At 37.6% G+C, this 25259-nt stretch overlaps 1 long non-coding RNA gene and 1 pseudogene across 1 annotated transcript; one reads left to right on the forward strand and one right to left on the reverse strand.

The window, feature by feature from the left end:
• Positions 1-4154: 4154 nt before the first annotated feature.
• On the reverse strand, positions 4155-8093 carry LOC113054203 (uncharacterized; annotated as a pseudogene).
• A 7491-nt stretch (positions 8094-15584) lies between these two features.
• LOC113055929 (uncharacterized) lies at positions 15585-16666 on the forward strand. Its single transcript, XR_003277620.1, has 3 exons — positions 15585-15686; positions 15961-15989; positions 16610-16666. It is a non-coding gene; the product is annotated as an uncharacterized LOC113055929 (long non-coding RNA).
• The last annotated feature ends 8593 nt before the right edge of the window (positions 16667-25259 follow it).

Below are 25259 nucleotides of genomic sequence, written 5' to 3' on the forward strand. Positions count from 1 at the left end.
CACGGATTGTGGACGGCTCGTTAGAAAGTTTTTAATCCAGTTACAAGTGGAGAGGGGGATCTGCAGGTGTAACAGTTTACTGTGAAGAATGTCCGGAATGATTGTGTTAAAAGCTGAGCTATAGTCCACGAAGAGCATCCTTACATAGCTGTTCTTGTTCTCCAGATGGCTCAGCGCTGTATGAAGTGTAAGGGCGATAGCATCCTCTGTGGACCTGTTTTCCCGATAGGCAAACTGGTAGGGGTCGAAGAAAGGGGGTAGGCAGTCTCTAATGTGCTGGGAGACTGATCGCTCCAGGCACTTCATAATTACAGACGTCAGAGCGATGGGTCTATAGTCATTTAAGGTGTCTATGGCGGGGTTTTTTGGGAATGGGAATAATAATGGAGGCCTTCAGACATGTGGGAATAGTGGCATGTGTCAGGGAGAGATTTAAAAGTTTTGTGAGGATCCCTGCCAGCTGGTCTGCACATGCTTTAACCACCGCTCTTGGGATGTCATCTAGACCAGCAGCTTTTTGTGGATTTACCGCTCTCAGGTACTTCCTAACCTCATGCTCCTGAAGAGAGAGAGATGAACTGCTGGAGCCGGGTGGGAGGGGCAGTGACTGCCGATGTATGGTAGTGGTCTCAAACCGGGCAAAGAAGCTGTTTAGCTCCTCCACCAGGATGCTGCTGCTGGAGGATGTAGAGGGGGGGTGGCCTTTATACTTGGCTAAGGCCTGTATACCCCTCCACATCTGTCGCGGGTTATTATCAGTCAGATGACCCTCTACTTGCCCCATATAAGAATCCTTTGCCTGCTTAATACCCCTCCTCAGGTCCGCCCTGGCAGTGCTGCATAGAGCTCTGTCTCCTGTCTTGAAGGCCAGGTTACCGGCTCTGATCAGAGTCTGGACTTCAATTGTCATCCAGGGCTTCCTGTTTGGGAAGATCCGTATGCGTCTTTCCTCTGTGACGTTTCCAATACAACACTTGATGTAAAAGAGGACAGACTCAGTGTGTGTGTCCAGGTTCTGATCTTCAAAAATACTCCATTCTCTTGCAGCTGAATGAGTGCCTTTTCGGGCCAGGCTGTGATGGTCTGTATGGCTGGTTTTGTTTGTCTCCTGAGGGGGGTGTAGGCTGGGGAGAGAAGCAGAGAGAGGTGGTCTGACTGTCCGAGGTGGGGGAGGGGAGATGCTCTGTAGGCATTTTTAATGTTGGAGTAAACATGATCTAAGATGTTTTCTCCCCTAGTAGCACACTTGACATGCTGATAAAATTTGGGGAGAACAGTCTTAAGGCGAGCTTTATTAAAGTCCCCTGCAATGATATGAACGCCGTGCGGATGAGCCATCTGTTGTTTATTTACCATAAACTGAAGCTGACCAAGTGCCATGGTAACGTTAGCATTTGGGTGGATGTAAACAACAGTCACAATGACTACTGTTAGCTCCCGTGGCAGATAGAAAGGTCGGCACTGAACACAAATGGCCTCTAGGTCCGGTGAGCAATAGGTGTCAATTACTCTACTGTACACCAATTCTGAAGTACATAAACACAGAGACCACCTCCTCTGTTCTTACCCGAGGCTTTGGTCCGGTCATGCCGATGGATGGTACAGCCTGTTAATTCCACTGCAGCATCGGGGATTTGCGGGTGTAGCCAAGTTTCGCTAAAAAAATAACAGACAGCACTCACGTATGATGTGATTATAGGCGATCATTGACTGCAGCTCGTCCATCTTATTCGCCAGGGATCTAGAGTAATCTTGATAATCTTGTTTCCATTTGCATTAAGATTATTTTTATTACCACACTGGCATATAATTTTACTTACGTAAAATGCACTTAATTTCTCCACCTTAAAATCCCCCCCAGGAAACAAGACTAATCATCCAAGACTGCTCCCCAGCCCATCAGGGAGGCATCCGTCATTAGCAGTCTGCAAAGACACGATGCCCCTAGAGTGGGAACCAAGGCAAGGAACCGCGGCCACAGAGATAGTGTATGAAGCCCGCGGCGCATCACTTTTATTTGCCTTCTAGGATTGGCTCTTGGATGAAATCCTCTGGCTTTTAGCCACAACTGAAACGGTCTCATGTGCAACAGCCCCAAAGGAATCACCGTGGATGCTGAGGCCATGAAACCTAACATCTTTTGATAATGATGAACAGTGCGATCTTTGCCTAGCCTGACCTTGCTCATGGTATGCCGAATGGTCTCGATCCGAGCGGGAGACTGTTGTGCCTGCATCGTGATCGAATCCCAAACGATCCAGAGATAAGTCGTTCTCTGGGCTGGACAGAGAACACTTTTCTCGGTGTTGAGTCTCAACCCCAGAGAAACTAGATGAGCTAACACGATGTCTCTGTGTTGTAGCGCCATCTCTTGTGATTGTGCTAGTGTCAGCCAGGAGTTGTAATGGAGCCAACGCTCCATTTTGTATGCGTGTAGGGTGATAAGGCTAAGCTGAATGGAAGAACCCGAAAATGGTATGATTCACCGCCGAAAGTGAACCTCAGGAATTTCCTGTGTTGTGGCAAAATTTCTATATGAAAATATGCGTCTTTCAGATCGATCGTGATGAACCAATCGTGATGCCGAATTTGCGACACAACCATCTTGAAGGTTAATATCTTGAACTTGAGCACTTAGACTGTACGGTTTAAGCCTTGAAGATCCAAGATTGGACGCACTCCCCCACCCTTTTTGGGGACCAGGAAGTATCTGCTGCATTAGCCCAACTCTCTCCTTGGATGAGGAACATTTTCTATGGCCTCTTTGCACAGAAGAGTTTGTAGCTCTTGAGACAGTACCTGCATCAGCTCTGGCTTCACGGAAGTGGGGATCTCCATGTTGAAACATGGAGGATGACGAATAAATTGGATCCTGTATCCTATCCGTACTGTGCTCAGCACCCATGCAGAAATGCTGAGCACGGCGAACCTGTCCCCAGTCCCTACGAGGGGGAGCACGGTCCGCCATGCTCTGCTTTTTAACCTCCCTGGTTTTTGAAGTGGCTGATGGCCCCTTCCCTTGAGTGTGGCGAGGAAAGAACTGAACAAATGCTTCTTCTTGTTTCTTTACTTCCCTAAACCTGTTGACAACCATATTAACCAAATTGCCAAACAGGCCAGATGGAGAGATAGAAGAGTCTAAGAGAAACCAATGTTCCTTCTCTTTAATGCCCGTCAAATTGAGCCACAGATGCCTTTCCATGCTGACTAAAGCTGACATAGACCGACCAATGGCACGAGCCGTCTGCTTGGTTGCACAGAGAGACAACACTCAGCGAATGCTTCCTCGTAGATTGTACTGCCCACACTCAAGTCCTTCAACAGGTCAGCCTGGTATGCCTGTAACAATGCCATAGTGTGCAGTGCAGCACCAGCATGACCTGCAGCTTACTACGTTTGGGGGTAAGTCAAGCTGCAAACTGTCCGCTGCTTGAGTAACCACCTCGAGCAGCTCCTCGGCCGATTTCCTCTCGCGAGAGGAACACTCAGAGGCGGGCTGCTCATGGCCCGAAGACCAAAGAGATATATCGTCCTCCTTGTGAACCGAAGAAGCCCTGGAAGCGCGCTTCGAGATCATGAGAGAGGATGCGTGGATCCGTTGACACCGAAAGCAAAAGGGACGAGCCCGTCGCTCGCTCGTCACGCAGATCCGCACGAGAGCCATTTGATGAAAAGGTGGGTGCGGTCTGAAAATAGTTCACACGAGCATGAAGCATCTTCACTGAGAGCAGTACACAGTGCTCGCACTAGCCGGTCTCTAAAGCCAGAACCGTGTGCCCTTCCCCCAAACAAACAAAACAGTAATCATGTGTATCCAGCTCGGACATGGGACGGGAGCATGGAGGAACACAACACTTACAGTTTCGTTGGCTCATCCAACGAAGATCTGTAGCTGTCGAAAAGAATCTTCCTGACGCACACATGTACAGAATGATCTGAAGACAAAAGACCTGTTGATGCACCTGGCATATCTATTTATAGCCCCGTGTTGCGTGTGAGCTCCGATGACATCATCAACCAAGGCTATATTACCGCCAGGTCAATTCTAACGACGTTTTACAAACATTATTCACAGCTGGTCATGGATAAGACGTTTCCCAATGCTCTGAGCAGCGCAGCATCGACTGAAGCTTTTCGAAAGGGAACTCTGTAATTCACAGAAACTGAATCCAGGCAGCAGAATGTGGACTGTGGATGTGGATTTAATATTAGATTTATGTATTCAGTAAAGTATAGAGCACTGGAAAATATCCTTCAAAACTGTATGCAAAAATACATTAAATTCATAGAGATGAAGATACATTTTTCTGTAATCTGGCCTGTTATTTGTAAAGTATTTTATTCTATTATTGTATTAATCTCTATTTCCTCTGGCTGCTGCGAGTCCTTCCTCTCTGCAAAATAATTCAACACAAAATCATTTACTGAGCTCTAATGAGTGCAGATTGTTTCAGATCAATGTGAATCATCTGAAAAACTCACCAGCTCTTCTTGCACAGATGATCTGAAGAAGAATCACAGTAGGAGCAGCAAACACCGCAGTCTTAAGAATGGTCAAAATCTCTACAGGAAAGATGGACAGATGAACAGAATCAAGACTTTGTGAATTAAATCAAAGGTATCAAATGATGATCAGTTCTTCAGATTGACTGTTTCAGCATAAATGAACTGTGGTACCTCTGAATAATGATCCAGCAGAACTACAGACTTCAGTTTCTCCTGGATCTGTGATCATGTCAGTTAGTTCAGTTCAGACATAAAACAGATATAAACATCTTAATAATTATGCTTCATGTCACACAAATGCTAAATATGTACCAGACCTGTGTGAATTATATTAATAAATGAAAATGTCTCAGTTACCTATGTAACAGAAAATCATAATAGAAACAGAAATAGATTGCAGGGTATTGTTAAAGTGTGAGGTAAGATTTTTGGCACCACTTTAAATGATTTGAAGACTTGTATAAGGTCAGGACTTTGAAGAAAACTGAGTTACTTATGAATGATCCCTTGCAGAATGTTTTTAAGTTTCTTCCTTTTACTCGCAGTTATTATTTGGCTTCATGTAGGACCATTTAATATATATTTTATACCAGCTGCCATCATTTTCTTTACAAATAATTATATGTATATTATTAATGGAAGTCATTCATTTTGTCTGTGTGTTGTGGTGTTTGTGTATGGTTTACTGCTGGCTGTGAAACAAATTATCTTCTGGGGATAATAAAGTTGAACTTGACCCTTGACCCTTGTCCATTGACCCTAACCTAAGTTGCCTGAATCACCCCCACATAGGATGACTGACTGAAGCTCTTATATCACCACAAGATGAACAAAAGTAAGAGAATGGGCAGTAATGCAGCATCTGATTCTCTATTCAGTGAACCAGGGTTACACACACTACAGAGACGTTCCTGTTCATAAGTTCACTTCTACTCTATAGAAGGAACCTTAGGGACATACCATAACATAGATCATAACCAGGTCAGGGGTAAAGTACACACAATAAGAGCTGATAGACAGAACCTGCAGATCTCTGATCCTCCTGAGAGAGGATAAGGTCACCAATAGGACCGTCTTGAGACCCAGAGGCTTATGCAGTGCTGATGGTCTCAAACCGATGGCCTGCCAAACCTACCAGAACAATTGATTAAACCCAAGAAGGGATCCATATCTAAGCTGTCTCCCTGTAAAAACCAGGAAACCAGGATACCAACGAGGCTAAATCCCTAAACCCTCGATCCACTTGGACGGCCTTATGTGAAGACTTTGCTGCCATAAGACCAAATCTACAGCATAAACCTGTGTGAACTAGTTTCTCTGGTTTGAACTGACTCTAACAGTCCTGAAGTGTAGAAACACAGATGTGTCCACATGGTGCGAGACTCTAAATCCACTCCTAAAAGAGTCTTCTGCTGACTCCACAACAATACACTCTTCTTCTGCTCGTACTCCAAGACTCCTCAAATGATCGAGAAGCACGACTCAATGAGAATCTGGACGCTCCTTATATACAAGACAAATATCATTTGTTCAACCTGACTTCAGACACAGCCTTAGATGAAATCAACTGAAGATAAAAGACATTAAATCTCTCAAGATCTGATTAAACATCTCCACAACAGCTTCACCAGCTTCACTCATTACTGACCAGACTGACTTTATTTCAACTAATATTGAGATAACAGCCATTCTAGACCTTCATTAGTAAAGTAGTGAATTAATGATCGCAGTTGTGGTGTTTTCAGAGCGGAGAACTCACTGTTGAGGTTTGGAAACATGTTTGTGCTGTGTGTGGGACTCAGTCGAGCAGAGATCATATCTGAACCCAGAACAGACTGATGATGAACTCTCACACATTCAGATGACAGATCCTGATATACAGCTCAAACATTTAATGTTCAGGATCATGTTTATCATGTTCTCATATGTGAGTGTGTGTGTGTGTGTGTGTGTGTGTGGCTAATTACGTTAAGTTTGTGTGTTCAGTTACTGGGCAAAAATACCATTATTAGAAGAGTAAAAATACTAACTATTATAAAGTTCAGCAGATTTTAGCAGATATACAGAGGTACTTTCTTGGAAAAAAAATAGAAATGCTGTAGTGTGTTTGCTCTTTGACTATGAATTAAATTAAATCAAAAATTAAATTGAACACAAACTTCTTTACTTGTACTGTAATATTTTGCTAGTGAGCTCCTGACACACTCTTACTGTACAGACAAAATCAAAGTAATAATAATAATAATAATAATAATAATAATAATAATAATAATAATACATTTTATTTGTAATGCGCCTTTTTTAATACTCAAGGTGCTACATCATACAAACAAAATAGCAAGTCAACCACAATTACAATATCAAAAAGCACTGGTGTGATGAAGACAGTGATGTACCTTTAGTTGTGTGTGTGTTTGTAGTTGAGGAATCCTGAGAGTGTGTGTTGTGGACTGGAATCACTAATGTTGTTGAATCAGGTTGAGCTGTAAAAGATGAATATTAGATCATCTTAGATTATGACAACTGTATTAGTATTATGGTAGCATATCTAACAGACTGATTGATGAGATGTTTTCTCACCTGAACTCTTGACAGTGTATGTGACTGAGGTCTTGACTTGATCTCTCTGAGTAACTTCACATCTCCACTCTCTGTTGTCATCTTCATTCAGGAGTGTTGTTTTCAGAGAGATGATACAGGGATCTGATGAGGATGATATCTGATATCTGGAGTCTGATATATTCAGTTTAACACCAGTCTGATTCACCCAGAACAGATCAATTCTCTCAGAACGGATCCAATCATCACAAGAGACTCGAGGATATGAATACAGCTGACAGAAGAGAGTCACAGAGAGACCTGAACTGATCTCAGTGTGTGAGGATGAGACTGAAACACAGAATAACACACACATCACACACTCTTCAATCATCACGAGAGATTAAATCAAGAATTTACCCTTTTTAAATTGAGCACATAATCATAAATTACCATGAAGAACATGCAGATAAACACGAGCATCAGGTCTTAGTCGTGGTCCACTCTCACCAGTCCATTGTTGGCAGATGTAAGATCCATAATCTTCTGTGGAGATGTTCCTGATGTTCAGAGAGCAGTCAGACCCCAGACTCAGTCTCTCATGTCTCTCTGTGTCTTTCTTCTTTATCCCTAAACGAATCAGTTCAACTGTTGCTGAATGACTGAGTCCATTTTAGAGCCAATCAGTTGATGTACAGTCCTGAAGAGCATTATTACAGGACAGAGTGACATCTTCACCAGAACTGATGAACACATGAACATCATCCACTCCACTGACACCTGAAACACAAGAACATCTGTGTGATCATTATGATATATATTAATAAATGAAATGTTATTGTATGCAGATGTAGACTGAACTCTTTCACAGGAGTTTAAAGAGTGTGTAGAAGTGTGTTCACCTGTGAGAAGTGAAGAGAAAAAGATCAGTCCCAGCAGACACAGATGATTATTATCAGACATTCTCTCTTTCTCTCAGTCTTTCTCTTTAGTATATGATCTCAACTCTTTCTTTAAACACTATCAGCTCTTCCTGTGTTTGTTCACTTCCTCTGATCTCACAGACTGAGTGTTAAAAAAAATCTGCTCGAGTTGCACTATATTCCAGTATGTAATGGAGAAGTGTTGTGTCACATTTGTGTGAAAAGTGTTCTTCAGTGTCAGCCACACAAGCTCAACCCATGTATGGTCTGAGTCCAGCGTACTGACCTCATTCCTGCACACGATTGCATTACTGTTAGTTTCACTTCTCTCTTTTATCTCTCTTTCCTGCATGCTGTTTTTATTTATCACACTATGTATGTAGCATGTATGTATATTTATGGCTGTGGGAGTGTTGGTAAATTTGATCTCCATCTATACTTGAACTCTCTATTTGTTTTCTATATAACAATAACAAAATAAAAAGTTGACCCTCTAACACTAGCTCTATCTATTATATCTACTTTTTATTATTTATATTTATCATAATAAAAATGACTAATTAATATGACTAATCAGGACTTGTCACAGCACTTATATATTGTTACTCTTTTGTTCATTTTGATTGCTTCTGTTGTCCTCATTTGTAAGTTGCTTTGGATGAAACTGTCCGCTAAATAACTAAATGTAAATGTAAAATGTAAATTTGACAGTTTTCTCTTCTGACTGCCATTTGTCTCACTCTTAGTCTTAGTCGTCCCTGTTTAACCTAGGCTGTGTTCAGCACTGACAAAAACGAAAAACAGTTGTGCGTTGACTACAGATATCAGAGCGCTCCCTGTGGAACTGATACTCGACTGCCATTGGCTCATCTGAGTTTGAGGGGAGGGGCTTACCGATAGGTCAGTTTGCCTTCTCGCATTGTGAATCAAATCAAATGTCTCTGAGAAAAGTGTAGGACGCACATCACATAAAAGTCTTTTTAAAATGATATGTTGTTATAAATACATATTGTGAATGAGGTAAATCACTTAGGTTTTCCAAAAGTCCAAAAAGTAACATCTCCTCTGTCTTCTCAGTATCATGAGTCAAAGAAAATTATGAGAAAAGTTTAGGACTGCACAGTACCAAAATATAGTTATAAAATAATATAACATAATAAATTAGACTAAACACTTACTCTCGGTGTTCTCTCTGTTAAAGCTTCTGTGTCTGCACCACGAGTCAAAGGAACTGTTGTCTGAGAGAAAGAGTCCTGTCTAAACATGCACAGCATATTAATATCACTATAAATCAATATAAAATACATACTGTAGATGAGATGAAACACTTACTTTCAGTGTTCCTGTTAAAAAGCAACCTCCTCATCAGCTCCACACAGCACACATAAATATTGTTATAAAACAATGTGATGTTAGAAAATTAATACTGTGTGAATAACATATATCACTTGGCACCAAGTATCACAATACTTATTTACTTGATAGAGTTTTTGTTTTTATTTTGTTTTAAATTTCATTTTAGTTTTAGTTAGTTTCATCAATGGTTTTGTTAGTTTTAGTTTATTTTTTAATTTGCAAACACATTTCTATATAGTTTTTATCTTATTTTATTTGATTTAGTTTTAGTTCCAGTTTTAGCAATTATATTATATTATATTATTAGTAATTATAGTTTCGCAGAGCAAACAGAACAGATCCAGTGAAGACCGAAGCAAGACATTTAATTTCATCAAAGTACATTTTTTTTTGTTGCACAGATTCGTTAACTCTTCTGCAGACATCTAAATAACAAAAATAAAATAATCATTTGAGATTGAACAAAAAAAATAAATAAAAAAAATAAATGCAACTTAAAAGTATACAAGTAAAAACTATGAACAATTCAGACAAACTAATTCATATTAAAGATGAAATTGTACGTGTCTTTCTGTTTGTGCATTCATGCGTGTGTGTGTGTGTGTGTGTGTGTGTGTGTGTGTGTGTGTGTGTGTGTGTGTGTGTGTGTGTGTGTGCATGTGTTGTCCTGGTATTCTCTACATTGTGGGGAAATGTCTCTGTCTCAGACACAGGCCAGATTTTCCCCCACAGTAAAGAGCTTATTAAAAATGAAAACGTTTTTTGATTTTTGCTAATTAATATTTTATTTCAGTAACTGTTGTTAGTTTCGTTTTTAATTGTTATTATTATCATTATTCCATTTTACGAAAGAAAAAAAAAAAAGAAAAGAAATTGACCAATAGTTTAAGGGCCCTATCTTGCACCCAGCGCAATTGACTTAGTACACCGACGCATGTGTCATTCCTATTTTGCACCCGCGCAAAGCGCGCTTTTCCCTCCACAGAAGCACGTCGCTAAACTAGTGAATGAACTTGCGCTCCCTGGGCGGTTCAGCGCAAAAAAGGAGGCGTGTTCCGGCGCAAACAATCCCTGGTGCTATTTTGCTGTTCCATTAAACAATTGCGCCACTGACCAGAAAAAACCTAGTCTAAAGTCAGTGGCGCGTTGCGCATTGTTCATTATGCTATTTTAAGGGCGCATGCTTGACCATAATGTATAGCGTGCACAACGCGCATACACTTTGCTCATATAATCTACACAGATGCAACAGTTATTTTTGGAAATCATAAATTGTTACACTAAAAAAAAAAAATTAACACATGAGATGACGGAAATCATTGTGGTGTGCCACGAAGATGTGAAAAAATAGGCATAAATCTAGCTTACAAATTATTCAGGCTAATTGTAGTAATTAAGGATCAGACCTGTTTGAGGTCATATATGTATTTAAGGACATCTGACAAATTGTTTTTTTCCGTCAAGAACCAGGAAAAAGAAATCGATGAAACAATTGTGGCTAATTCCTCCCACGCCTGTTTAACCGACGCTATTTTGGGTGGGTTTCTCCCATCCCCATACAACACAACTTCTCTGTCTTTCACTGCTCTTACAAGAACATCAGTCTCCTCGGCTGTGAACCGCTCCTGGCGTGCGCCTGGTAAATACGCCATAATAATAGCAATCCATAATGGAACTTGCGCACCTGCTTTTAAAGGGAATGTTGGATGACGCTCTGATTGGTTTATTTCACGTTACGCCCAAACCACACCTATGAATAATGAAGCTGCTTCAGACCAACCCATTTTAGATTTGCGCCGGGCGCAAGAGCCATTTATCCCGCCGGGAAAATAGCAACAGCGCCGAGACTCGCCCACAAAGTTACTTGCGCTTCGCGTTTTGACACTTGCGTTTCAGATCGTTTAAATAGGGCCCTAAGTCTTAGTTTCAGTTTTTGTTCATGAAAATATGCTTGGTGAATTCCTCATTGACTAGCTGATGAACTGATTGTATTAAGTTTGTGTATTAGATTTTACAAAGGTTTATGTTATGTTGGATTTGTAGTGTTACCGTTGTGGTGAAGAATAGAGCCTGTGGTTAGATTGAGGATGGACAGCAAAAGCCTAATTTTGAGTGTATTTCCCACATTATAGGAGTTGAAAAATAGGTAAAATGATGAGTGAATTACTCCCTAATTATAAGTTCAGAAATATAATTGTTTAAGAAAACTTTAAGATAATTTAAGGCAACTGGAATTATTTTTTTTAAGTTTATGTAAACTTAAAACATTTAAAAACATCACTTAAATGTTTTTTGTGTAATCTGTTACAAAATATTTTTTTGAGATCTGTGAACTTATCAGGGTTTACAGTGTAGAGACTAAACAGGAGAATAGGAGTGTATGTGGATCACAGCGCTGGGGTTTTGTCCTTCTACAGCGTCTCAGACACAATGAGTCTCATCCACAGAGTCCAGACCACATTCACTCAGCCGCTCTATGCTGTGTTTGGCTTTGATAGTAACTCAGCAGTGAAACTGTGTCATCTAACCCATTAAAGTATAGAGATTTTACAGATTATTTTTGCTATTTTTACTACTGGACGTTTAATGACAGATCTATAAAGAGTAAAACTATTCATCATCTAATACATATTGTGTTTGAACTGATCATGTATAGAAATGTGTGAAATTTCATGTTGTTGTAATTGAATGTACAATAGCAAGAAAATTGTGAACCCTTTGAGAATATTTGTAATTCTGCATTGATTACTGTAGACAAACACAATCTGACTCAAACTAATAACACCCCGAAATCAACTTTTTGCATTTCTATTAAACACAGGGTGGAGTAAGAGATTTAAACCTTAAATTTAGTAACAAAACATGGACATTTTCCAAGGATTCACAAACTTATTCTTACCTATATCCAAAACATTGTCTTGACCTGCTCAATATAATATCCACAATTCACACTGTCTTTTCTCTTTTGCTAATTCACGTCTGAGAAATTGTACTCGATGATAACAGAAGTTCTTTTAAATGCTTCTTTTCTGTAAATGTTCTTACTGACATGCACACATTCATCTCAGATCATTCTGATTATTTTTGTATTGCCAAGAAAATATAAGATCGATACAGAGACTCTACTCTATTTTGTCATATCACATGATGAATCAGTAAGATGTCATGGAGTTTATTTCAAATTAGAAAGACACAGCATGAAGGCCAGTCTTTATCTGATGAAACATGACTCTTGTTTGACTGGCAAAGTATCTTTCAACTCTTCTAATAAAATAGTTTTAATATACTGTTTGTATTTTTTCAGATTTTTGGTTATTTGACATTGCACATTGAAAATTTTGAGGCAATGGTTTTCAGATTATCGGGCCGCTATGAGAAATTATTTTTCCAATGTAATAGCACAGAAATATAATGCCCCTACAGCCCTCTTCTCCATTATTAATAGTCTTATTAAAACCAAGCAATGTTTTGGTTTGACTCCTTCATTAGAAACAAGTGAAATGTTTCTGACTTTTTCTTTTGTTGAGTCTGTGGTGTGTCTACTTGTGTCAGGAGTTATAGACCTATTTGAGCAGGTATCATTGGCACAAGTGAAGGACATTATTATTCGGTGGTTGTGATGTGGTTCCTTCATGTCTTCTCAAGGAGAAAGTGGATATTGTTGGGCCAAGGATTACGTCAAATATTAATTGTAGTCTTTATAATGGGGTTGTTCTAATGGGGCTTAAGCAAGTGTACTGTATGTTCAGCCACTTCTTTAAAAGCCTAAATTGGATCCACTTTATTCGAAGAATTACTGGCCTATCTCAAAATGTTAAAAAAAGTAAGATAAGCCATTTTTTTTGCAGTGTGTCAGACCCTTATTTCACGCTTTCAGCTAGTTCAGAATGCAGCAGCTAGGCTGATTGTGAGTGCTAAGAAAAGTCAACACATCTCTCCTATCTTGTCCTCTCTCAGATGCTACCGGTGGGTTTCAGGATAAAATATAAGCTTCTGTTGTATGTGTTCAAGGCAGTGCATGGACTAGCTCCTGCTTATGTCTCTGAGCTCATTACTTGAGACTTTGGAATAGACTACCTTCTGAGATTAGAGAGATAACATCCATAAATATTTTTAAAGTTAAGGTTAAAAATGATTTCTTGTCATTAGCTTTCAAGGAGTTGGGCTAGTATCTATGTTTTATATGGATTGCTGTGTTTTATGTATTGTATGTTGATTGTAAAGCATGAAAGAATGAATGAATACCTGACAGAGACGCTGCAGGTGTACGGCTGTATGTGTACCGTGAGCGTTCGGTCTGACCTGAGGCTGAGAAACGTTTCCCTGTGAAAATTCTCTCTTCATTTCAGTCTTCCCTTAAATCGGGTCGGAAATTATGTGTGCTCGAGACAAAAATACTGTCAAACTGGACAAAATCCCCCTGCACTATTTTTTGTTGTGTATTTACTTTTGTTCTGTGCTTGTAGCGCTTTGGGTATAAGAAAAGTGCAATATAAATAAAATGTATTATTATCAGACTGTGAAGAACTGCCTATACTTATACAGTATGTCACGCGCGCTCCTGTTTAAGTTACGAAATACACATCTGGATATCCTGACAACATGTTCCTTCATTTTACGATACTCGGTTCATATTTGTGGAAACTGAGATTACAACAAACTAAGGAATATGAGGGTGCAAAAATATGATAATATGATATATATCATGAACTGAATCATCTTACATGTGTTCTACAGTGCAGTGTTTGTCAGTGATGAACTCTTGCTGAAGCTGATGTGTTTGTTGGTGTTCAGATCGTGTCGGATGGGTCTGTGTGATTGTGTTTCTCCAGACGCTCTGGACACTGGTCAACTTCACACGGTCACTTACATACGGTACAGTATAAATCTTTTTTTTTGGATGATGATGTTTATTTTAAACCTGCATTCTAATTTTCTCACAAATCAACATAACAGGCAAATTATACAGGTGCATGGTTTGAAAAGGAGGTGGACGAAGCAAACGTTTATATGATTCCAAACCCCCTCACATTCAACACAAAATACAATACAAAACCAATATACAAACAGAATAATTCAAGAACAACAGTATTCCTTTACAATACATACAGTAGAACAATTGTCTCTATATAAATGGAATAAGACGGACAAGACAAAGCAACGCACGCACAACACAGTTGTGGGCAGATATTTATTTTTATTTCCTCTTAGTGTGTAACTATGATGAGCATCTCTATCACGGAATACATTTTGAACATTAGAAGGCAGAGAGTTTTGAGATGCCCTGAACATAATTTGAGCAGTTTTAAAGTTGATCACGTCCTGCAGTTTAAGAACTTCCAGCTCTACAAACAATGGATTGGAATGATGTCTGGAATGAACACCAGAGACAATCCTAATGGCCTTTTTCTGCAGAGTGATCAAGGGCTGTAAGTGGGTTTTGTAACAGTTCCCCCAAATTTCAACACAATAATATAAATATGACATAATAAATGAGTGATTTCAGTCATTCGGTACAGCATCTGCTCTGATCATCTTCTCACTGTGATTATTTCACTATCAGCTCTTGTTTATTCTCTTCACTTCTCTAAGTAGAGATCAAGTCTCCACACTGGAAAATATTATCATAATTGTAAAAGGACTGTAATAATGCTACAGTAAAAACCCTTTAACAGGAATTTCCCTTAATATATAGAGTAAAAAATACTGTTTCTTTTCTGCTTTTGCATCTTATGTATTTAAATGAATGTTAATTGCATTATTTTCTGTCTCAGTTGTGTTATGATGATGCTGTGTATTATCTGTGTGAATGATGCTGTACAGCTTTTATATAGGAGTATTTTCTTCATCAGCTTGTGGAAAAGCTTGTTTGATTCATCAGTAACTTTCACTTGTCAGTGTATTTTAGATGTACAAAACAGATTTCAGTGCTTAATGTTATAGCAGTTAATGAAATACAAGTTTTTGCTGGTAATTTAAGTTATATCTATAAATCTATACATTTTACTGTAAAATTTCACTGGTGATTTTTTAATACTGTTGTTGAGCTATTCAGCATTTTCTATCCCAGCAAAGCTTTATTAAGGTTGATGTGATATTGATTTTCATGAAATCCTGCTCCTCATTTGTGTCTCTAACTGATATTTCACTAGAATGTTTCCTCAGTCAAGAACAACTGTGTGTGTGTGTGTGTGCGTGTGTGCGTGTGTGTGTGTGTGTGTGTGTGTGTGTGTGTGTGTGTGTACCTGGTGTTTCTTTCTTCAGTTAATGGTGAAGGAGCGACGGGAGACATGAGGATCATCGTCTTCTCCTCTGAATTACTCTTCAATTTAATTCTGATGATTTTACTGGTATTTGAACCCTGTGAGTATAACTGAACATTAAATACATTCACTTCAGGTGTTTTAGGATTTTCATTTTCATTAAAGAGATATTTCTATTGTTTTTATAATGATTTGACTCATGATCCTGTTTGTTCAGTCATTTCTGAACTGAACTGAAGCTCTCCATCACTCTCTGAACATTAAACTCATTCTCATGTATGCAGACAGATCTGAGGGTTTATTTGCTTCGTTCTGAGACCGGTCTGTTATTGAGTGTGATGTGTCTGAATCTGATCAGATCTCTTTCCTCACAGGGATCACACCGTGTCTTCAGTCTTGTACGGTGAGTATCAGAAACCAGATGTGATTCATTCTCCTGCCGTGAGTTAAAGAAGCTCTTGGTGATTTAATGTTTCTCTGAGTCTTTATACTTCATACAGACAGACATCAGTTTCTGCTTACAGACATCGCTGTGGAAATAAGACCTGCTCTATTCACATTTCTATTTGTCACCTGTGATCAACTGATTCCACAAACTCTATAATAATCTGTGAATTAATTCTGCTTCATTACTGAAGGACTGTTCTGGGTTAATTCACTTCACTTGAGTTTTATTGAAATAGAATAACTAATTTTACTAAATTCCATTTGCAAGGAAACAACTAGATACTTGGACATTTAACTGATTAAAATGAAGTACAATTTATATAAATAAAAGAGGTTGAGAGGTCTCTGAGATAGAGTGAGCAGTATTCACCTGGTCATGTGATCTCAAAAGTAAACAAGCAAAAAATATTCTGTATGCAAAAAAATAATTATAATAATAATAATTAAAAAAAAAATGGACTGCACCTTTAAACAACTGTCTGAGAAGCAGAAGCACGTTTAGTGAAGGTGTGTGTGTGTGTGTGTGTGTGTGTGTGTGTGTGTGTGTGTGAATGAACTGTCTTGTCTTGAACACAGAAAGCAATGAAGTCTTGTCGAGCTAAAGCCGCTGGATCTCAGAATCAGGAATCTCAGGTTAGTGTCAGGATTACTGTTCTCCAGAAGCACAGAGATGACTGTTCTTCTCAGTCCTGCAGACGCTTATTTGATCATGAATCTGTTAAAGGTGTAATATCTGTGAAAGCACGTCCTGATCATCTGCTCTCGGAGGAGGAAACTCAGCCGGATTCAGTGCTTTCACAGTCATTTACGATCAAAGATAAGATCAGACTCGCTCATCTCATTATATTTCATTTCAGTGCTTGTGTACATTCTGGAATCTCATTCTGTTTGTAAAGAAAATGAGATTTGAGTGTAACTCGGTTGTAAATGGTGTCTAGAGATTCTGTTAAATACAAGCACAAGTGTCATTTACTGCAGTTTATTTAGCCTCAGAACTACTTTCTGCTATCTGTATATAACAATGAATTAGTCTTTTACAAATGGGAATAACATATAAAAAAAAAAGTAGTTATAAAATGATAGAACAGATTTATATACACAATTATAAAATAAATCACAAATTATAATTGCATTATAAACGTCTAGCCAAGACAAACTTATATAAAGAGAAACTGAAACATACCTGCGTCTCTCATTCAGTCTGAAGACAAATGTTTCCCGCGCGAGGATCCGATGTGATCACTTATAACAGCAGAAATAACTTAATATACTTTTTTTGTTTATTTGTTTTTTGGTCATACAGATAATAATAAGACATGATTTGAAACAGCAAACTGTTTCCTTGAACTTCCTTGAACTTAGCCAGGAGTCGATGTAATCCACAGACACACTTTCCCATTTGAAACTGCAGTCAGCAATCCCAGAGCAGCTCCAGAAGAGTCGTCATAATAATGGACCTGAACAACCCATGATGTGCTGCACTGCTGGAAACACTAACGAGACTTGATGTTTGTTTGTTTTATTTCCGTATTATGACTTTGGTAACTATGCCCTTTCAAGGTTATTGGACACTGTGCAATGTGTGCTTTAAGTTTGTGACAATCATATAAAAATTATTACTTTTTTTCATTGGAGTAATAATAAAGAGGCTGTCCTACATTTATTAGTATTTGCATATATATATATATATATATATATATATATATATATATATATATATATATATATATATATATATATATATATATATGCACGCACGCGCGCACACACACACACACACAGTATCGGTGAGTACCATACAAATGATTCAGGGACTTGTCTCCACCTGGTGGCGGTTTGAGTGTTGTAGTCTATTTATTTATCTGTGAGCTAAACCAGTCTGTGCCAGCACGAACACACACTCGGCAAAATATCGTTTAATTATCAAAATCGACAAAAATCCTTCCAAAATGCTGAGATATAATTTTGGTCAATAAGATTAACTAAAGGTTTTTTGGCATGAAAGTGTTTCAGGTTTAGTCGCTATTTTCACTGAATATGATCACAGCGAGCCCATGAAGATGAAAGCAAATAAAAACATGAAAACTAAATATAATCTATATTTATAATGGTTTAAAATATATAAAAGTACCATATGTGCATAAAGCACATTGTCACGGGAAATATAATCTCACCAGAAATCTTTCAGCTTTACTTTCACTTTCGGTTTGACGTCATCTCAGCCGCATCACGTGATCCCGTAGAGTCCCTCCTTTCAGAATCTGAATCAGAATGAGCTTTATTGCTTAAGGTAAGGTGTTTTTACACATACGAGGAATGTGTTTTCGTGACAGAAGCTTCTGTAGTGCAACAGAATGACGGCGACAGAACAAAACACACATAATAAAAGAATATAACATACAAATAAGTAGGTAAGGAATGACAATATTCAAATTGAAAATGGTTTATCCTGAAAATGTAATTGGTAATATAAGTTTTTAGATGACTTCCTTAAATGTAGCACATGAAACATTGATCTGAAGTGAACGAATAGAGCAGGACTATGAGGGGCCGTACACGACTTAATTCATTCTGGCACTCTCACACACTTACATTCTCCTTTCACATACATATATTCTTGCTTTCACACACTTACATCCTTCTTACACATGCATACATTTCTACTCTCACACACACATACATTCTCCTTTCGTATGCTTATATTTTTGCTTTCACACACACATACATTCTCCTTACAAATACATGTATTTCTACTCTCACACACATACATTCTCCTTTCACATACATATACACACATACATATATAGAATGTATGTATGTAAGAGAAGAATGTATGTATGTGCGAGAGAGAGTATAGTGGAAACGGAAGGCGTTCAGTTGAAACGGAAGGCGTGTAGTGGAAACGGAAGGCAGGTTAGGTGCGATCAGACTGATGATTCTCGGCAAGATGGCGTACTGAGTAGTCACACTCGCCGAAGGTCTGGTGCTAAAGATACCTCTAAGTGGTAATTGAACTGTGATACCCTCCAAAGGTGACGGTGGTTTTACAAAATGCCAAAGGAACAAAAAAAGAAAGACAAAAACGACAAGAGGCCAAATGAAGAAGAAACGGAGGGGAATTCCCCATCCCTTGCTGAACATGATTACTGCGGGTCAGAGATGGAGACGGAGAATGGCAGCGGAGGAAAGAGGAGTTTTGAGGATACGTCTGATTCTCCACCTCAAACTCCTTCGAAAGGAGAGCACCAGAGGAAATTACCCAAACAGAGTCCAACTGCAACTGATATATTGAATGCCGTTCAAGCTCTTCACATAAGATTCGATCAACAAGATGACAAGATGGCGGATTTAAACAAAAAGCTTACCGAAAACTCTGTGATGATAGCAAGTCTGGCAAAGTCTCTTGAATTTCAAGCTGAGGAAGTACAAGAATGCAAAGGAAAGATAGTCGGTTTGGAGAATGAGGCTCTTCTCCTGCGTAAAGAAGTTGATATGCTGAAAGCGAGAGAGAAGGATCGTTACTCCAGGAGATGGAATTTAAGGATTAAAGGATTGAAGGAGGTCATGGGAGAAGATATTAGAAATGCTGTCGTCAAACTCCTCGGTAGGATCGCTCCCGAATGGGCAGATGTTATGGAGCACTCGGTGGACACAGTTCATCGGCTTGGAAGACAGGAAGACGGGAGGAATCGTCAGGTGATTGTCCAATTCACCAGACGCCTACATCGTGACGGAATATGGAGAAAGTCCAAGGAATCATCCATCTGTAAAACGGAAGGCATCCGTTTTGCTGAAGACCTGTCCAAGGAAGATCACCTTGAAAGAGAGAAACTTTGGCCAAAGATTTCTCAGGCCAGAAACGCGGGACAAAAAGCATACTACAGAGGTGCCTACGGTTATATCGACGGCCGTCGCATTCTTGCGGATAACTGAAGAGATTTAAATGTGATAGTTTCACAAAACTGATTATTCTTCGTAAGAATTTTTTTTTTTTTTTTCTCCTTTGGTCTAAAATAGATAAGAGGGTTGGATTGGTTTTAAGAATATAAGTTAGAGGTGTCTTCACCAGTTATTTATGTTTTAAAGAGAAAGCAGTATCTTTCTATTTCTCATTTGTATTCATTTTTACATATTTGTTTGACTTGTTCTACTTGATTTGGTTTTCTATGAATGTTGAGCACAAGTCTATCCTTCATATCTTTAAATGTAAGAGGTATTAGAGACAATTTAAAAAGAAAAGCATTATTTTTGTTTTGTAAAGGGCTAAAGGCTCATTGCACTTTGTTTCAAGAAACACACTCTGTTGCTGCTGATGCCACGTTTTGGTCAAACCAGTGGGGTGGAAAAATGTTATTCAGCCATGGTACTAATTATTCCGCCGGGGTGGCTATTTGTTTTAATGGATGTCCAGGAAATGTGGTGACTTCTCAGAGTGATGAGTTCGGTCACTGGTTGGCAGTAGTGCTAAATATTGAAGGTTCTTACTTGATTTTGGTTAATGTTTATGGCTATGCTTTACCCTCTCAAAATAAGAACATGCTAGAGAAAATATCTGATGTTTTATTTGAATTAAAGCAGCAATACCATACCAGTAACATCTTATTAGGTGGGGATTTTAATCTAGTGCCCAATGAATGGCTGGATAGAAGTCCTCCCAGACACAATGTTGATCAGTGGAATCCAATAATCTTTGATTTTTTAAATTCTAATAGCTTAATCGACCTGTGGAGGGAAAGGAATTTACAGTCCACTCAATTCTCTTGGATAAAACCAAATGGGAATTATAAGTCCAGAATTGATTTGTGGTTAGGTACTTCAGATATATTTAACTGCAGCTCTGATATTTCTATTTCTACAGCTCCTTTAACTGATCACAGTGTTTTAGTCCTGCAGTTGAGTCCTGAAAACAAACCAACTTTCAAAAAGGATTATTGGAAATTGAATGCAGATCTTTTGAACTGTGACGAATTTGTAAGCACTGTTAAGGGTTTGATTAAAAAGATTTATAATGATGTCAGTATTGGTACATACATGAAAAGATGGGAATATTTAAAATATAAGATCAGAGAATTTGCCATTGCATTTGGTAAACAGAGAATTAAACAACAAAAGGAATACGAGTATAAACTGATCCAAGATATAAATAGCTACTCTATTAAGACTAGTACCACAGAGATGGAAAAAAAAACTTTTTTTAAATTTACACTCTCAATTAGACTTATTGTACAAGAAAAAAGCACATGGAGCTTTCATTAGATCCAGAGCTAAGTGGTTGGAGGAAGGAGAGAAAAGTACCTCCTATTTTAGCAATTTAGAAAAAAGAAGGCAGGAAAAAAAATCTATAAATGCTCTAATTATTGACGGTCATGAATGTACAAAAGAAGGGATCATATCAGAAGAAATTTACAAATATTATTCTACATTGTATACCTCGGAGTACTCTGCTACTGACTCTTCTAATTTTTTTAAATTATTGGAAGGACACATCCCAAAGATTGATTCCATCAGTAAAGATATTTGTGATTCTGACACAACTATCGATAATCTAGATAGGGTGATTAAGAAATTAAAAACTGGTAAAGCTCCCGGTCAGGATGGTTTAACTGCTGCTTTTTACAAATTCTTCTGGGAGGACTTAAGAGACTTTCTATTTAAAGCCATAAACGATGTTATTAATAATGAGATGTTGACATCCACAATGAAACAGGGTCTTATTATTCTTATTCCAAAAGCAGGGAAAGATAAGAGGATTGTAGATAATTTACGTCCAATTACTTTGCTAAACACTGATTATAAAATACTCTCTCATGTTATAGCAGACAGATTAAAGGAGGTTTTACCGCAAGTAATCAGTGAGACACAATCAGGTTTTCTAAAAAATAGATCTATTTTTAACAATATTAGGCTTGTATTGGATCTACTAGATTATAATCACCTCATTAAAGATGACGGAGCTATTCTCCTTTTAGATTTCTACAAAGCGTTTGATACTGTTGAACATCCTTTTATTTTACAAGCTCTGAAATATTTTGGATTTGGCGATAAATTTTTGAAATTAATTTCTACCCTCTATTATGACATCAATAGCTCAATTTCCTTGCCATTTGGGACTACACAACATTTTTTGATTAAAAGAGGTATTCGTCAAGGATGCCCCACATCTCCGCTACTCTTCATTATAGTTGCTGAGCTTTTGGCAATTTTCTTAAAACATAATCAAAATATAAAACCTTTGACTGTGATGGGAACTTCTTTGATCATTAGTCAGCTAGCAGACGACACCACTCTTTTCCTAAAAGACATTTCACAAATTCCTCCTGCCTTGTTTGAGATTTCACTATTCTCAAAAGCCTCGGGTTTGAATCTGAATAAAAATAAATGTGAAGTTTTAACTATTCATGACCAGTCACAAGTGGTTGTAGCTAATATTCCGATCAAAACTGAAGTTAAGTATTTAGGAATTAGAATTTCCAAAGAAAAAAATTCAAGAGAACTTCTGAACATTGAAAATAATGTGACCAAATGTAAAACTATATTGAATAGCTGGCTTCAGAGGGATCTTTCTATTTTTGGACGCATTCTTTTAACTAAAATGGAAAGTCTTTCCAGACTTATTTACCCTTCATATTGTTTACCGGTGTCGGACAATATGATGAAAAAAATCAATCAAAATCATTACAATTTTATTTGGAAAAATAAATATCATTACATTAGGAAAAACGATATAGTGAAATCTCTTCAAGATGGAGGCTTAAATGTGATTGATTTTGAATCAATGAATGGTACCATTAAACTCAAATGGCTGCAGTCTTTTTTGAAAAATAGTAATGGTTTTTGGTTTTCTTTCCCTAAGATGATCTTTGAGAGTGTTGGCGGAATAGATTTTTTACTTAAATGTGATTTTGATATTTCTAAATTACCCCTCAAATTGGCTGATTTTCATAAACAGGCTCTCCAATACTGGAAGATGTTATACAAACATAACTTTTCGCCACATACAACTTCAATATGGAACAACAGATACATTTTGATTAATAGAAAGTCAATTTATTATAAGGACTGGATGGATCAGGGAGTGTGGTCACTGTTACATTTATTTGACTGCAGTGGTAACCTACTAGGACATAATGACTTTATTGTTAAATACAACATGTTATGTTCTAGAACCAAATATAACAAAATAATTAAGGCTATCCCTTCAGCACTAATTCAGTTAATTAAAGGGACATTACTGTATATATCACCTGTAGTACAAGTACCTAGTCTTTCTTTTGATGGTGTCCAATTTGTTGACAAAAAATGTAATAACAAATTGTTAAGGTCTCTCCTTACAGCTACTTACTTTCCAGCTCAACTAAAGAGGCATTTTCTTCTCAAGAATTAGTTATCTTTCTTATCCAGTCTCACCGAAAGTTAAGGAAATTCACTTTAAATTACTGAATGACATTTATCCTTCAAATGATTTCCTACACAATAGATTCAATATCGGTATTAATACATGTACTTTCTGTCATTCTCAAATTGAAACGGTGGAACATCTCTTCTTTTCATGTGTTCACACCAAATTGTTTTGGTCAACTCTCCAGAATTGGTTAGCCGGTAAAACTTTTTGTCCAGTTCTATCTTTTGATATTATCAAATATGGTTTTCAGTTGGATGATAAATCTACAGAATTTGGAAATAATAATCTTCTTTTATTGGCTAAATTTTTTATTCATAAATGTCGGTTTTTGAAAATGTCTCCCATCTTTGAAGCTTTCAAAAACGAGTTAATTTTGATTAATAGTGCATTGGAAAAATGCAAATTTTCTAAAGCCCGGCTGTTAAGAGATTTTATTTTAGTAATACTTTAATAACTATGTTTAATTTATTTATGTGCTCGTATTTTTATATATTTTATTTATTTTATTTTATGCTTTGAACATTGTTTTCATATTTTTATAAATGTTGAAAAGATTTGTGCTACTCTGTACTGTTCTACATTGCATTTTGTTTGTGCTCTGTTATTTTACATTTTGTAATGCCTTGTTGTTTAATAAAGGTTTATTATAAAAAAAAAAAAAAAAAAAAAGGTGCGATCAGACTCACAGTGACAGGTCTTGATCAGGATGGCTGAGGTAGATGATGCAGCCGCAGAAGTGTTTCAGCAAGCTATCTGGGTTTTAAAAAATCATGAAAAGGTTGCATGGCCTCGTCATTTGAGCGAGTTGTGGTTGAGGACGCGAGCTTAGCCTCAGTCATGTTGCCAGATAGACGTATTATAAGCGTCCAAGAATTTTTTTTTTTTCATTTAATTTAGGAAGTGAATTAAGTGGGAGGCAGCAAGTTAGGGACAGCGATATCTTTATATTATTTAAATAACCCAAGACTCATTGCGGTTTATTTATTTTTAGATTTTTATTTACTTATTTATTCAATTGCACAGCTCTGCGTGCAGCAATAACTCAGTGCTAGACTAGTGTTCTATAAGCGCCACCTGCTGTCAGAGATTGAATCGGAATCAGAAAGCGCTTTATTTCCAAGTGTTTACACACAGAAGAAATTTCGTCAGGAGCTTCAAGTACAGACAGTACAAACCTAGTGCAGACACTCACACATATAATTAAGGAAATAAAACTAATAATAATAAATAGTAATAATAAAATATTAATTCAGCCCATCTGATGTTTTTGTTTTGTGCACTTGCTTCATGTTTCAAATAGTGTTTGTTTGTTTGCTCAAGGTTAGTTTGGCCAGTAACAGAGCAAAATAAACATTTAATAAATGTAAAAGTCCTGTGAAAATGTTGCCAGGGCAAGTAAAAAAAAAATTAATCCACTGGCCGAACCGGACCAGTAGAAAAGATTATTTAGCATTAAGCCCTGTTAATACAATCAAAATCAGTGTCTTAACACTTGTACACAGATCTGTAAAACACATGGGTTGCATAATGATATGCTCAAGTTAAAAACTTAAAATATGTATTTGAAAAGAAAAAAGAATGTCTTTGAATAGCATAACTGTAAAATTGTGAGGAAGAGCTGATCAGGTCTTGCACATGTATTTCCTGGTCTGAGAATGACTTCCTGCTTAAACAGGAAATAATGGATACCAAAAAAGATGTGAAAGGAGAATGTATGTGTGTGTAAGAGTAGAAATGTATGTATGTGTAAGGAGAAAGTAAGGGTGTGAAAGCAAGAATATACATGTATGTGAATGGAGAATGTATGTGTGTGAGAGTGCCAGA

The sequence above is a fragment of the Carassius auratus genome, chromosome 3, assembly GCF_003368295.1.
Source record: "Carassius auratus strain Wakin chromosome 3, ASM336829v1, whole genome shotgun sequence".
Classification (NCBI taxonomy): domain Eukaryota; kingdom Metazoa; phylum Chordata; class Actinopteri; order Cypriniformes; family Cyprinidae; genus Carassius; species Carassius auratus.